The sequence below is a fragment of the Gymnogyps californianus genome, chromosome 5 (genome assembly GCF_018139145.2).
Source record: "Gymnogyps californianus isolate 813 chromosome 5, ASM1813914v2, whole genome shotgun sequence".
Classification (NCBI taxonomy): Eukaryota; Metazoa; Chordata; class Aves; order Accipitriformes; family Cathartidae; genus Gymnogyps; species Gymnogyps californianus.
The window spans coordinates 5,393,227-5,409,635 of NC_059475.1; positions in this window are offsets into that span (position 1 = coordinate 5,393,227).

A 16,409-nucleotide genomic window follows, 5' to 3' on the forward strand; every position below is an offset into this window, starting at 1 on the left:
TTCAAGAAAGCCTGAGTTAAATGTTTTATGTATCTTTACTCTCTACCATTCAGAATGGATGTCAGAACCTTAGCTATGTGTTACCAGTCATCTTAAATCAAGTCAATAGAGTTTGGCATATTCTATAAGATGTACTCAAATGTGCTGTGTTATTGCTTGTACTACAAGAGGTAAACAGGATAACACGGTGCTCTCATCTGCTAGCTAACATGAAGCATCATGACATTTTTCAGGCTGTTGCAAAGAAAGAAAATTACCCATGCCCTCACGTCCCCCTCCTACAGAACAGATTTATTTAAACAGAAATATCTTCTCCAAATTTCCATCTTGACTTAATATCCTTCTGATGCTGCATTTTCTCTAGAAGAGGGAATCAAGCAGTCATTCTTAATTCTTAAAATTTAATAGAGATGGAAATAGTGATTCATTACTATGTCAGCTCTGTATCAGCTCTTGGGTTTGGTACTTTTCCAGTATTCCAGTGAAGTTAAAGACAAGGGAAATCAAAGAAAGTCCTTAATCGTGTTCCAGAATATCACAGTTATTCTCAGCTCGGCATTCATTGAAATATTACTGGCATGAATTCATTGCCTGAAGATGCAACTTGCAAGTGGAAATGGGTCAAGGAAGACCCACACTTGATTTGCCAAAGGACTGCTTTGATGAAAAGACAGAAAATGCATTTGATTCATCTTTCATTTCCCCAATGTCAATTCAAGTCTATTACACATGGGTAAGTGATTAGGGGGGAAAAAAAAAGGCCTAACAGCTTTCAGTGTTTCTGCTGAGCTCAAGAAATGTCTGTATTCTGCTGAATGGTACTAACTTTTGGAGACTTTCCATCCGCTGAAGACTGTTTCAAAAGCACTTTGACATTTGTAATAATTTCTCCTTCCCTAGCTTGTTTCCATTCCTCAGGCAGATATCCATATTTAGATTGCACATACCATACAATATAATAATCAATGTGATTTTTAAAAATGCTAGGCAAATAGTTTTCTTGATCTCTGCAATATTGGCCTGTACCATTACTATGAGTTGTGGCATCTTCCAGTTACATAGAGCATATTCTAAACAAGGACATAAAGGAAGCATGCAGTTATTGTGATTTAAGGTGCACTCATCCAAATTATATCAACTCAGGTATGATAGTTAAACACGATGCATACTGTGAGAAGCGATTGACTGGCATAACGTGAATAGGTAAGGCAAAACAGGCTAAGCCTACATCTACACAATAAGGGCTCCCGTTATTGCCAGCAATGTAAACCTAAGTTGGTGGTATTATGAAACTCCAAGAAATCATCTTCTTTTCCTTCTTCCTTTTTTTTTTTTCGTTTCCCCAGTCAAGCAAACTGAGTTTTTACACACATGCCTCACTAAATAATTTCTCCATACCAATCACAATTACTTTTTTAAAACTTTTTTATGGCAATGAGATCACAGTTTAAAGGACAGCTTTCAGTTTAGTTTACCAAACTATTCAAAGGACTGGAGTGAAAGTCATTGCAATCCATTGAAGCTAAAGCAATAAAAGAACGCTTCTTCCAAAATACAAGCTTTGTACACTTAAGTGTCCTAGAGCTATCTGGAATATAACATGGAATTGACAAACTGTTAAACTGATCTTGAAATACACTAATGTAAGAATATCAAGAAATAGGAAGAACATAAAGAAAATAGAGATTGAATGAATAAATGTAGATAATAAGATGAGCATGTCATCAGATTAAAATGTGCAATTCAATGGCACATCCTTGACCTAGCCATAAAATTCAAATGTATTTTCAAGTATTTATGAATTGTATTCAACAGGTAATTGATGATAGGTTTGTATACAGAACAATAAAAAGTTATTACGAAATCAGCATTAGCGCAGAACATACAACCATAACACTGAACAATTTTAGGATTAATGCTAACATTGTCAGAAAAGAACCTTTCTTACCGATGTCAGTAACTGAGAAGATGTCTAAGTATGGACAGCTAACCTAGAACCTGAAAAAGCTTTAATGCTACATCTTGTAACAAATATTTTTTTTAAAAAAGCATTACTATTATGGTAATTTCTGTATTTGGCATTAAACTGCTCCTTTTCCCCTGTATTTCAGCATCTCACTTAATTCAGTACCCTGAAATTATTACTCATTCAGATACTCGGAAGATCTGGTAGGTATTATCACCTATACAAAACGAATTCTGTAAGAAAGTAACATGAGATATACATCTTACAAAAATTTCCCCGATATACAGCTAGCACTATAAATAGAGTTCCTATAGTAAATCATAAAGCATCATTTTCTTATGTTGGAGAATCTGGGGACCCCAAGTGCATAATAATGCAAGTACAATTTAGGACAGGCCAGACAGAAGCTTTATTAACTATGATCATAGTGAGAGAACATTCGACCAGCATCTCCCCCTCTGCTCCCCTGTTCTCTCCCAAGTGATTGGAGGGACCTAACCTATATACTGTTTCAGAAAAGAAAGAGGTGAGGAAAAACAATCATGTCAATGTTAACAAAGCCAGGTATCCATCCCTGGGAGGGATGGACTCCTTAAGCAGCTTGCTAACTGCCAAGGAATCAAACGGTAAATAACTTGACAATATGGAGAGATGGCTCTTGATGGAGTCTACAGTAGTGGCACACCCAGTATTATCTTAGCTCAGAAGTGGGGAGTTGGAAACAATCACAGACTGTTAGCTTTTAGTCAGAAAGGAATGTTCTTTTAATAAAGATAACTTCTTAGCCAGACCTCTCAATCTTAAATATTAATAATTTTACCACCATACTTATAGAGCCTCCACTTACATTTTCCCTTCTACCCGTACAACAATTGGATAACCAAGACATGACATTTCAGACTTTCAAGCTTTATGTCCGTAGCAAGCACTAACCATGGAGGCTGTAAACATGCATGCAAAATTATTGTAAGCATTAGCATACTAAAAGGACAAGCAGAATGGAACCACAAAGAGGTTATATTTCAAGCTAGTATGGTATAATTGAGAAAGAATTACACTTACGTAATTATACTCACAAAGTATTAATGACAAATAACCACAGATTACTAAAGGAGAAGTTAATAAGTACATTATTGTTGATGAAGAACATGGGTAAATTATTGGCCAAGGAAAAAAAAATAAAGGATCACAGCAAACTTACCACTACATTTGTACGTAACATTATCAACTGAAACTGTTAGCCATCAGAAGGAAGGAGCAGGCATGGAGGGCAACTGCATTTGATAATGAGTCTAACAGAGAGAGGACTAGTCAATACAAAGCAGGAGGGCAATAAAATTTGGAATGGTTTAAACTGACTTGAAGCATGGGCACACTAAGCATTTCAGCATTGAGAAGTGGAAGGTAATGAGCCTGTGGGGGAAAAAAAATTGGATGGGAAATTTATTCTTAAAGGCCATATGTTGCAAAAGTTTGAGCAGGAGCAGAATGTAGCATGGTGGTGGATAAAACTGCCCTTGGCACTGTGCTTGAGACTGCTAAAAAGAAAATCAAAAGAATGCAAGATCAAATTTCAGAAGATATTGGAACGAGTTCAGCTCTGGTGTGAGAAGGTGAAACTCCCACAAGGAACAGTTCTCTGGTACAACATGACATACTTTGGCTAAATACAGGCCAATAAGACTCAGGCAAAATTTCAGGACATATGAGAGTCTGTAAGGTTACAAAAATTACTGGCATGTGTCTATATGAAGACTGCTGTTTTCTCCATTTTACTGATGGTTCATCAACATTTCATGAGAAATTCTTGGCCTAGACTGTGCAGTTCATTAATTCGCAGATCACATAACTTACGCATAGGCTTCCATTCTCTGAGCGGAACATAATTTTTAGAATCAGTTTTTTCACAGGAATGCTTTGAGCAAGCTTTTAATGTGCTCTGTGTAATTCCAAAATTGTTTCCACGATTATTGATACCACTGGGCTTACTCACTACAATATTTAATGACAGCAATTAAAAAATAAAAAAAAAAGGGGGACAGTCTTTTCTGTTTTTCACATACAGACCTTTTCTCTTCCCTACCATAAATTCTGCAAGGTCTGAAGATGGAATAGGTGGTTTAGGGAAGCACAAGCTCTATCCTTTCTTTCATTTTCTCCTCCAGCACTTGAGAAAACTCCACTCCCATATAGCATTTTTTTTAAGTGTTGGGAGCCATATTCTACATCTAGCTCAGATGGCATCCATCTGATTTGATCTGGCCTACTTCTGTTCACATCATTTCTCCATGGTTGCAGCTACATGGCTACAAGTGTCAAAAGTTTACAAGTGCTCGAAGGACAAAACAGGCTTCCGTTGCTTCTTTTATCACTATTTGGTAGCAATTTGGGCCATGATCTTTAAAATATTCAACTTCAGTTACTATTTTGGCTACTGCGAGGTGCAGGGAAGAAAAGAAAATAGGGATTTCTAATAATCAGTAAGGCAGTGGAAATGCCATGGAGTTCCATGGAACAAGGCAAACATAGTTCTTTATTTCTGAGGTACTATCCTTATTATCAGAGAGCCTCCATAAATAAAGGTACCACCAGAGCTTCCCAAAAGGATCACAGCATTCTATCAACTTCAATATTTTATATCTTATCTTTGTGTTCATATTTCCTTTCACTGATATGAGCACACTGCCAAAAGTAATTAGATTTTTATCTACCACTAGCTCCATATAATGCTCCTATTTAATTTAATGGAGCCTATGGTCATTAAAGATATACAGAACTCTCTTGGCCTTGTTCTGCATTTTCCTCAGCTTGATATGTTGTTAATATCTGAACACAAAGACATTAAACTGAGAATACAATTAAAAAAAAAAATCAGAGTTCTCATTGTTGATTGTTTCCAAGCCGTGTCACTTTGTTTAATTTCCGTTCTGCTTTAGGTAAAAAGATCTTGGACTATTTGTGAATATTGGTATAAAGTAACATCAAAGAAACAGTTTAGATTTTCTTTTGATATAAGATTTCCTACACTTTAAGTAATAAAAAGACTACACATTGGCACAATACATCATACTTTGGAGCACTCTGAGTGTCTCACAGCAATAAAAGGTATTCTATATTTTCTCATGAGGAATGGCATGCACGAAGGTGATAATGTAATAGCATTTACTGAACCCAGAAATAAATCCCAATATACAAGCTCTCAAGACAAAATGGTATCTTTTTCACATGTCCCTCTACTGAACAACATAAAATGTAATGCTATAATTTAAATAATAATTAATATAGACAAAAGGCAAACCCTTTTTGAGACATCTTTTCTATTATTCAAATCAAGATTACAGAAGTCCAAAATTCAAAATTATGGACTGATAAAACCAGGATAAATGCCTACACTCTTTGTGCTTCTCCATATTAAGAATTATATCATAAGGCAAACAATATATTTTTTTAAAGTTTTACACACCAAACACAATATGACAATTTCTATTAGGTACTGTGGACACTGGAAGTGTTCCACTGAAATATTGTGGGCTGTAGACTTAGCTATTTTGATGTTTTCAGAGATTACTGAAATAGAAATACATTCAAATCCAAAACTTTCAGCTTAAGACAACCTGAATGAAGCTCAAAGTGCAGCAATTATAACTTTGACTAGAACTACCTAGCTGAAAAATATTTAAAATCTGCTACTTGTATAGACAATGTTTAGTTGTTGATCAAAAACAATCAAATATTGCCAAGAGAACTAATGTTTACAGGGAGCTCACCTCTTTGGGTAAATCAGCACTATAGATTTTCAGCTGCAAAACTTTTTCCTATCTGATCTATATTTTTGTCACAGATTTAATCCAAACGGCTTTTTGTACATGAGTAGTATTCTGTTCACCTCAACAAACCACACAGGAGATTTAAAGAGTTACCCATTCAGCATATTTCATCTTAACCCTATCGTGCTCATTTTATACCTCTAGACAACTTTTTCTAACGACAACGCAAGGGTATTCTCTAATTCATCCACCTATCTTACCAGATTATTTTATTAATGAGAAGTGGGGGGTTTTCCCTGCTACTTCTCATTCTTACCCTAATTTAAATGTACTGGAAGTGAGCAAGTCAGATTTCTCAGTAACCTTCTGTTTCATTATTAACATTAGCTATATTTTAACTCATTATCAGACATGGTTCCCTAAATTCCCTTTTATATCCACATGCAACTTCCTTATTTTTCCCCCCATTTTCATTCCTTATGTTGCTTCTACTTAATATGCCCTTTTTTTCCCTAAGCTTATGGTAATTCAGAGCCACAAATCAGTTTTATACATCTGCCATTGCTGTGCTAATTGCAACTATATGGGAAAACTGAGACTTGTGATTTCTTTGTATATTCTTGAATGGGATTACTTGCAAATACTAGTCGTGTTCTCCGCTTTTTTTTTTTAATATACAGCACCACATTTGTTTTCATTGATCGGTTCACTGACATATCATAAACATCTATTCAAAATAACCCTGGGGTAAACATAATCTTTTGCTGATTAAGAAGGCTGCAGGTTTACTTTGAGGTGAAGGATGCATTAAACTAGATTCATCGTTCATTAAATTATGGTGATTTGGTAAACGTGTGATGCAATCATTTGTTATTAACAACAAAAAATACAGAATATTTTGGGCTACTCACATTCTTTCCAAAGACAGAAAGGTGCTGCTCAAAACTACAGTATTTTGCTCAACAAAATTCTTTTTTGTAGGAAGCACTTCTGTCTCAAGGTGTTTAGACCCATGTCTTCAAAATGCTTCCGTCATGCCTTGGGTGCAATCTGAAGTGCTTTTGCACTACCTTTTAGCAATAATTGGCACCAACAGATCCACTTTAAGACAATGAAAACTACCAGTGTACAGTACTTACCAAAAACCCAGGTCCCTAGGGCTGAATACTTGCATCTCCAAATATGGCCCAATAAAGGACTATATGCAAAAAAATGTGTCTGCTTTCTAACTCTACTACTTAGTCTGATGAAAATGCTATCTGTTTTTAAACATTTTGCCATTCTAAATCAGCTTATGTTGCCTAAGGTAACAACCTTGTAAGAAAGAGACCTTGAGCACCAAAATAAAAGCCTCTACCACTAAACCTAAGGAGATACTAGCTTTTTCTGCGCTAGCAGTACACTGTACTGCACTAATACTCTTTTCATTGGTGAGAAACATGTAACACATAGGGCACCTCTGCATTAGCATCTTCGTGTACATCAGGAGAGCAGATTTGATGTCAATCTGTTAAACATCCCCATTTACTGCTCTTTCATTCTCACTGCAGTGTTGTTTTGGACTGTGTGAATTGGTCCTTCTTCAGGTGGAAATAAATCCAAAGGCACACTCCAGGAGGACACCTAGCAACACCGAACCACCTATGTGCGTTACCTCCACGGGACCCAGAATTAGACTACTGTGAAGTAAAAACCTCCTGAAATTCATACAGCACGGACATTAGCTCCTCTGTTCCACAGAGTTGCTGCCTGCAGTCTGCACCGCTTGCTAACATAGAGATAGCCATAGTAAAGAAGTGGCTATTCTTAATACCTCCAAAAATCTGTTAAGCCTACAAGTCTCTTGTTAGGTACCCAGCAACAGAAGACATTTAAAAATTTTGTCTTAAATAACTTGACTTAAATGTCTGCGGACAAGCTGAAATAGATCTGTACAATCATCATTCCCAGAACAGAACTCTAACCATTGGGTAGCGCCTCATTTTTTACGTGAAGATAGCAAAAACTAATTGCTAATGCCAAATTTTGAGAAAAATATATCTGTTCTTTGACAGCTTTATCAACAGAAAAATCACTACTATAAATGAAGGAGCAATCAAAACAAGTTCTGTTTCCTGAAATAAAGCAACATAGGTAGGTCATAGTGGAAGAAGCAACAAAGTCAATGTCCCAGCCCTTACTCCAGGCATTGTTTGTGAATTACTGTTACAGAATATACTCTAGGTAATAGCCACAATTCAAGATAATTAAAAACCATTCCGTTTCTTCCCTCAAATTAATTTTAATCAAGCTAAAGCATGATGCAGTAGAAGAATTGACTAAATATATATAATCATTACATTTTTAAATACTTTATTAAGCAGGAGGCATTCAATCTATTAATTAGTGTATTGTCACAGGCAATTGGATAGCACAGGTCTTAATCCAAACAGAGTAATTTACAAATGGAGAAATACTGGATCATCATTTGCACAGACATTTTGATGCTGACTTACAGCATTGTTTCCTAAATCCAATGATGTATGGAAAGAAATTAATATTTGAAAATGAAAATGAGCATATTTCATCATAATATGATACAGATACTCTCTCTGACAGAGACATTATTGGTAATGGCCTCGAGCCAATATCTGGCTGTTATCTTATTTGTACAAGGCTGCACTTGAAAATCAGGAACAATAGCTGAGAATACATTATTTTATTCAGTTCAATCACTTTGCTTCCTTCTCCGACATTGGATTTGTGCAGCGGATGCTCAATATGTTTACCGGAAAATTCACAAGGCCTACACAGCAACTTAAATCCCATTAAAGCTTCACATTGGGACTTCAGTGGTGGATCAGGCCTTTACACATGGGTGACTTTCGCCATAAATAATGACCCTTTGGGAGCAAGGTTTTCAACTCTAATTAGAAAACATTTTTGTTACTCTCCAAGTGGAAAGCTTCCTGGTGTCTCAGTGGTGCATCCTTTTCTCTGCCCAGGACTGCAGTGGCTCTGAAACATATATGCATGCCTTCAGCCACAATGTACAGATGGATTGGGTTATAATCCACAGCAAATTTTAAGGTCCTCACTCAAAGAAATGCTTGTAGTTTAGAAATGCATGTAGTTTATAATTTGCAGGGGAAATATTCTTTTAATTTTATTTTTTTTCTTTTACCAGGCAGGATTCATTGTAAACTGTGGAAATTTTTATGAGGCTGGCTGATTTCTCAGCATCTGTTTTCTGTGCTTCATCCATTCTTAATGGCTTTCTCCCCATATTTACTTTTCAGACTGATCTCTATATTACGCTCATTCTCTCCCACTTCAAATCTACTGGCAAGAATATGGGGATCTTTTAAGAAATTTTAAGCTTTACACAACTCCCTGACTGAGTCAGATCAGCCTTTCACTTACACAGGCTAAATTAATTCTGTATAAGCATCTCCTAGCAAAGCTACAATATCCTTTTCCAGCCATCCCATCCTCCCTCTGTACCGTCAACTCACCAAGTGCTGCAAATGTAGTGGAGCAGCTGATTACACTGGAAATTAAAACTTGTAATGTATTCAGAAATTCAATCCAAGACAAGATGTAAGCGTGTATATAACACGTATACAGCAGCTGAATTAGCAAGATATTAGAAGTCATGTCAAAAGGAACACAGTCATTTCTTGCCTTTCTGACTCAAATTCAGACTGCAAAATTGTCAATGAACAAGAGTAGGAATAATTTTAAATTAGGCGCCCAGTTTCTCCAGTTGAGGAACGAGCAGTTGTGTATAAATACAAAGAATGATAATGGCATTATGTAATATGCCCGTCATTGAAAGGAAGGGTATATTCTTATTAGAAAACCTCCACTTTGAGTCATTACTAGATTTCCTTAGTATAGTGAAATTCAGATTTATACTCTTTGACAAAGGTGAATTCTGGGAAAATTTTTAGAAAGCTGGAATAGCAACTAACCACTGCTTATTTTCTATAAGGATTTTTATTCCCACAGACCTTTCAAATTATTGGTACTATTGCCAGATTTTATGCTTGTCCCAGCTTGTTTGGAGCTGGAATTTGGTCTCTCTCTCTGAGTAATAACCCTGTATTTCTAGATAAACTATTTAATAAGCAGAATATTTTACACGACAGGAACACCATACACTATAAAGTTGTTCTCTTTGCACTTGACCCTTGACTTCCAGCAACCTAGAGCTAAGTTTAGCCTTTATGTCTCCTCTGCTTTTGTTCTGTATAGTTTAATATATTAATTAAGGGGTAATTAAAAAAAGCAAGATCCATGTATATGAGGCAGATGAAATTCAATGCTTTTTTGAACACTTTTCATTTAAGTCTATCTTTTAAATAGGCCTTTCAAGCTGTCCAGGGTTATGTGACGTACATGAAGGAAACTGAGATGTTCACTGAGAAAGAGGGTAGAGAGTGGGGTGAGCAGCATCAGCCTAAAGAATCTACTGTTCTCATGCAAAAAAAAAAAAAAAAAAGAAAAAAAAAGAGACAAAATTACTCTATTACAATGAAAAAAGCTATAAGATTTCACTATAAAATAAGGAGAGATTGTTGCCATGGTACCAGCAAAATTTCTCCTTCACTTATATGCATACACATGAACCTTTCTTGACAGAATAAAATTATAAATGTGCAAGGTAAAATATTTTCTATTACACTTCTTCACAGTATTTTAAATAGAAATTTGCATTATATTTAGATGAAATCATACAGGTAATAATCTCTTGTGATCTCTTCCAAAGCAACAAACATTGTATTGACATTGAAATGCGTGTCCTCAGAAGGCACTAGGTAACTCAAGGCACGTAGAAGGGTATATATTGACTTCTGAGTTATTCTCCAGCAAAGATGGATTTCTCAGGAACTGGAAACTCTCTTAACCTGGACAAAGTCATATTCAACAAATACGCAACTGGCTTAAAGTTTTTATCTGGGATGACTGAATGACTCAGAGTCATGTTCCTGGGGCTCTGTTCCTCATGTTCCTACTGTTATTATCACTCCGTGGCCTAAAATAGTACAATCTTATGTTCCAGTCTATTTGTCTTTATAACACATACGACATTTTGTGCCAATTTCCCCAAGTGCTCTGAGCACTTAACAGGAAAACTTTTATTCAAGAGTTCTTAGACACACAATCAGATAGCTACTCAGTAGCCTAATGTGAAAAGGCACTGCTAGATTTTCACTGCACTTTAAACAGGTAGGCGTTGATTTCACGCACAAAGATTTCACGCTAGTCCTTAATGTCAGTACAAGCATTGATTTTATATGATGACATTATACCATCTTGCACCTACAATTGGTCCTTGCAGCTATAGTAAATTTAATGACAGACATTTTGAAGACAAGAGGGACCACCTACTAGCACTCAAATAATCTATGTTCTTGCATAATGCATGACATAAAACTGTCCCTTATGCTAATTTCTAGATAAGGAAGAAATGTATATTTTCAAAAAGATCACTGATTCACTGAAGATCGCAAGTCACTAGGAAAATCACCAATCTTTGAATAAGGTCTTACAATAGCTTTTTTAAGTTTATAAACTCATTTAAAAATGTGAGCATAATTTCTACCTGAGTTTTGTCTGGCATCAACTTCTAGCCATTAGATTATGCTGCACTTGCAATCAGCTAAAGTCCTTCCCTATGTAATACCCAGAGGTGATCAAGCCACCTTTTAAAGTTCTCTTTGATAGATCATGCTTTTTCAGGTTTCACCGAAGCAACTTTTGCATCCTTCTGGACAATGGAACTGGACATAATAGCCCAACAGTAATTTCACTAATGCCATACACACAGGCATTATAATTTCCTAATTCCCAAAGGAAAGTTGCTTCTTCATAAACCCTCTCAACATGTGTGTTCTCACAGCCAGAGCTTTGCACAAGGAGTTCGTGGTTGGTTGATTACCCAGTATGACCTGAAAGTCTTTTCCAGAGGCAATACTGTCTTGAGCACAGTCCCTCAGTCTGACAATTTGACCTACATTCTCCGTTCCTAGATGCATAATATGGTATTTGGTTATGCTGAAGTTGAAACTGGACATATTTGAACAGGAAAGCAAGCTATTCAGATCATGCTGTACAATTGGCTTGTCCCCGAGTGGACACAATTTGAAAATTTACATTCCCTCTGCAAGATCTGTAGTCTTTTTCTGCAAAGGAGAGACTTCATCCTCCAGTGCGCTCTACTTCACACTTTTCACACCATCATGACACTCTTAGAAAAAGTAATGAGAAAGAAGATAGATTGTAACTTCATATAGTCATATATTTAACCCTTTATGTTGTCAGTTATCAATCCACGCCCCACCATTTCATCTCCCCGGTGCTAAAGCCACCCACTTTGGATGGATGAACCGTGCTGCATGCAGATCTAGAACACACATTCACTGCAGCACCTCCTCGCTCTTCCTTTCTTTCTTTCAGTAAGCAAGCAACAGTGAAAACAGATGCAGTATTGTGCTTTGCTGCTTTGTTTTTAACATGCTGCATGCTACAGACTGACAAGAAAGATTATAAATAGAACAGAGCTTCTTTCTCATTACAGTGATTTTAATGAGAATGATAAATGGGTTCAAATAAAACCATTCAGGCTCCAGTGATAAGATCACTATCTCTTCCAGTGCTGTATCTAACCCAATTTCATGATGTCATTATCTTCCCTGAAATGTAATGGAATTTATGGCAATTTAAAGGATCAATCTTACTATATTTTCTATATGCTGTGATTTCTTTGGCACAGGAAAACTCCCCTCATTTGATCTTCGTTATGACTATACTTTCAAGTATTCCTGTTCACAAATGATAAAATAGCTAGCTACAGATTAACACATACATTGCTCTGTGCATGCATAAGACACTTGCCTCTTGGTTGTCGTTTACTCCTAAAAGATCAGAGATCTTCTGTTATGATTTGTACTGAGATGAACAATGTAATTAAACAACACCCAGGAGAGAGAGGAATAAAAGATGCCTGAAGAACAAACTCATTTGTTTTTTGGCTTTTTTTTTTTTTTTTTTTAAAAGACTGCCAAACTTTAAGAAGGCTGCTGTCCTGGTTTCGGCTGGGACGGAGTTAACTTTCTTTTTAGTAGCTGGTACAGTGCTGTGTTTTGGATTTAGTGTGAGAATGATGTTGATAACAGTCTGAGGTTTTAGTTGTTGCTAAGTAGCGCTTATCTTAAGCCAAGGACTTTTCAGTCTCCCATGCTCTGCCAGCAAGCAGGTGTGCAAGGAGCTGGGAGGGAGCAGAGCCGGGGCAGCTGACCCGAACTAGCCAAAGGGGTATTCCATACCATGGAACGTCATGCCCAGTATATAAACAGGGGGGAGCTGGCCGGGAGGCGCGGATCGCGGTTCGGGAACTAACTGAGCATCGGTCAGCGGGTGGTGAGCAATTGCATTGTGCATCACTGTTTTTTTTCTCCCCCCCCCCCCCCCCCTTCTTTTTGTTGCATTCCTTTTCATTACTATTATTATTATATTTCATTATTACTATTGTTAGTATTATATTTTACTGTAGTTATTAAACTGTTCTTATCTCAACCCACGAGTTCTACTTTTTTTTCCTTTGCTTTCCTCCTCCTCACCCCACTGGGAGGGGGAGGGGGAAACGGCTGCGTGGTGCTGAGTTGCTGACTGGGGTTAAACCACGACAGCCGCCAAAGACCACCTCTGAAGGAGTACAACAATCATCAACACAAAGCTTACAAGTGAAAAATAGATAAATAATCCTGAAACTTTATCATGAAAATTTTTCTATCAGAAGGTTAGAGAGAACTGGAAGTTCACTAGTTACATTACCAGCACAGAGAAGGCATAAGTCAAGGTAAAAGAATAGCAGGCTAAAACTTCAGCGATGACAAGGTCAAGGTGAGGATTTTTGCCACAATAAAATTAAAATCTATTGTTCCCTTTCATCATTCTCCTAGAAATTGTCTGTGTTGCTTTATGTTTTTCCTGGTCCCATGTAAGAAAAAAAGAGGTAGAGTAGATCTGCAAGACTATGTTGTCACCTTCTAACAACTCAAGTACTCATACAGCTTTGTGAATTCTTGAGATTATCAACTGTTTTGATATATCTGCTGTTTTCACTCATAGTTCCTTGTGCAAATGTTTATCTGAGAACACATAAAGACTCTGAAAAGTCACAAAATACATATTCTTTTTCATGCCTTTTTTTGGGAGCCTGGTTTATGATTCTTTCTGAAAGAGGTGGCATATGCAACACTGCTGCCAGAATGCTGTTTCACTGAGGGTTTTGTACAAGATCCTTGCAGTCTTGGTAAATGCCAGAAACTGTTCCAAAAGTAAACAGGGTCTTACAGATTTTCATTGAAACTAGCAATGAATAAATGCTAGTGCCATCAACAGAGTCATCTGAGTATTTCACCTAGTATGTTCCATGTCATTGCTAAACCCTAGGAAGGGAGCTAGAATGTCTCTTTTTCCCTCTCTTCCTGTGCCTGATTTTCAGGCTTACACTTTCCTGCTGAAAATCTAACTGGTTTAAGGTGATGGCAAGTGTATTGTTTCTCGTTGTACACAAGGAAGACTGGAGGAGAAACTAGACCTTTCTAGACTTAACATCTTATCCACTGCTGTCTATTAGTAGAGACAATGAGACTCAATAACATAGTTGTCCCTTTAGTCCTGTGCTCTTACAGCTCTCAAACTTTAACTGTTGGATCTTACGTGCTAGTAAAGTTTTCCAGCAATACAACAGCTCTGTGTACTTAACACTTGATATGACTTTTTGGCATAGTAAATTTTGTTATCCTCCTCTGTTTTTCCTGTTAGGTTTGTCAGTCTCGTCAGCCAAAACACACAGAAAGATATACAGTTAGCACATGTCCATTTTCTCTGACCTTGTGGGCTAAATGCTAGTTGAGGTTTTATGGAAACATAAGCCTGAATGTTTATCGCAATATTTACCCTCGCAATATTTACCCAGCCCTTTGTTCTCTGCAGAATGAAGAAAGGAATCTGTATTGTGCATTGATAGTTGGATGAGATTCCCCCCTGCTGACTTACCTAAATATAAAATAAGAAAATAAACAATATTAACGAAAAACTTCTGATTTGAGCCCCCATTAAGCACCAGGTTTTCAAAAGCACTCCCTTTAAGTCAAAAATGTCACAGCCTTTTTTATTAGGGCTGAAATTATGGAATGAAAATATCTCCTCTGCGCTCCAGGAAGGCCGTCAACCACCTCTTCATTCCAGAGATGGCTAATAATTCCTGCATGTATCCCGTGTACGCATGAAAGTGCTTCAGAATGAAAAGTGCTATATAAATGTAAGCTGCTATTAATTATGGCACTTGAAGGAACATTCAGATAGCTTAGTTTTTCAAACCAAACCTACATTAACGTTGCTATATGTTCTAAATTTAATTTTCTCCACATCTTTTAATTTGCCACTCTGTCAACAAATAAGTATAAATTCACTATTCCAACACACCTCTAAACCTAGATATACTCTGCCTGCTGATTCGACTGCAACAATTGACTAATATATATTATTCCTAGAGCCCAGCTGAGGCTGATGTGAGGCAAAGACTCAGAAAGACAGACAAGAAAAAACTAGTTTGTTTTATATGCACATATAAATATCTACATTTTACAACATGGGAGCAAGAGTACTGAGCAGGGAGATCAAGAGTGAACCTGTTACACACAGATTTTCCTCACATTTCCAAGAGATTATGTTAAAAGGCAGCAATTAAAAGGGAGGCAGAAGATTATAAGATTATAATAAATTTTGTTCTTCTGGAACATTTTGAAGCCAGTGTTCTCAAATAATTTCATTAAAGAATCAAATCTTATACGGAATAACATAAGTTTACTAAAGGATTAAAAGATATTTTCACCCATCACCAGCACGACTACTTGGTGTTTAACAAGCAGTTAAACATGGTAAATAAACACTTATTGACAACTGCACAATAAAGAAAATTGAGAAGTCAATATTCAGAAAAGATAAAGGCAAGAATTCATTAATAGGATTGAGTTGGCCAAGACAGTAGCCCTGACATCCCTGGTGCTGCAGTAAATGCCACAGGACTTTTACCCAAAAGTAGTATCAGGCTTTCTGAATGCAGGAGGCTATACAGCTGTTTAGTTTCTGTGATTTTGTGTTAGTTTCTAGTGATTTTGACTCCCAGATGTTTTGTGACGATCATAACATAGCAGTAACCTCATCATTTGATGGCCTGCATCTCTCTTCAGTATTGCAAGTTCTCTCTCTGCACACAACCCTTATCACTCTTATCAAGATTAGCTTGCTGGAATATATTCAGTATGGGACTATCCTTTAAACACTTTATAGATAAATCTGAAGAACTCAATTTGTTAACTTGAGCATCTTGCTAGAACCATCTGACTGCTATAAACTTTTATATGACCTACAGTCATACTGAGATGTACATCTTCCATGCCAAACTTCCATTTGCTAGGAAACCTGCTCAATCTGGACCTTTCATGTCACAAACGGCGGGCTGCTGGCAGAATGCTTTCTGCAAGGTCTTGTTCCATTTTTGATCTGGGCCAAGTGGAAATTATATCGGGTTAGAAGGCTTTCAGACTGAATAGAAATTTTTTCACACGCTCAGACAAGAGGCAATTCTTTGTATGGTTGAATGACTGATTACATTAATGCTT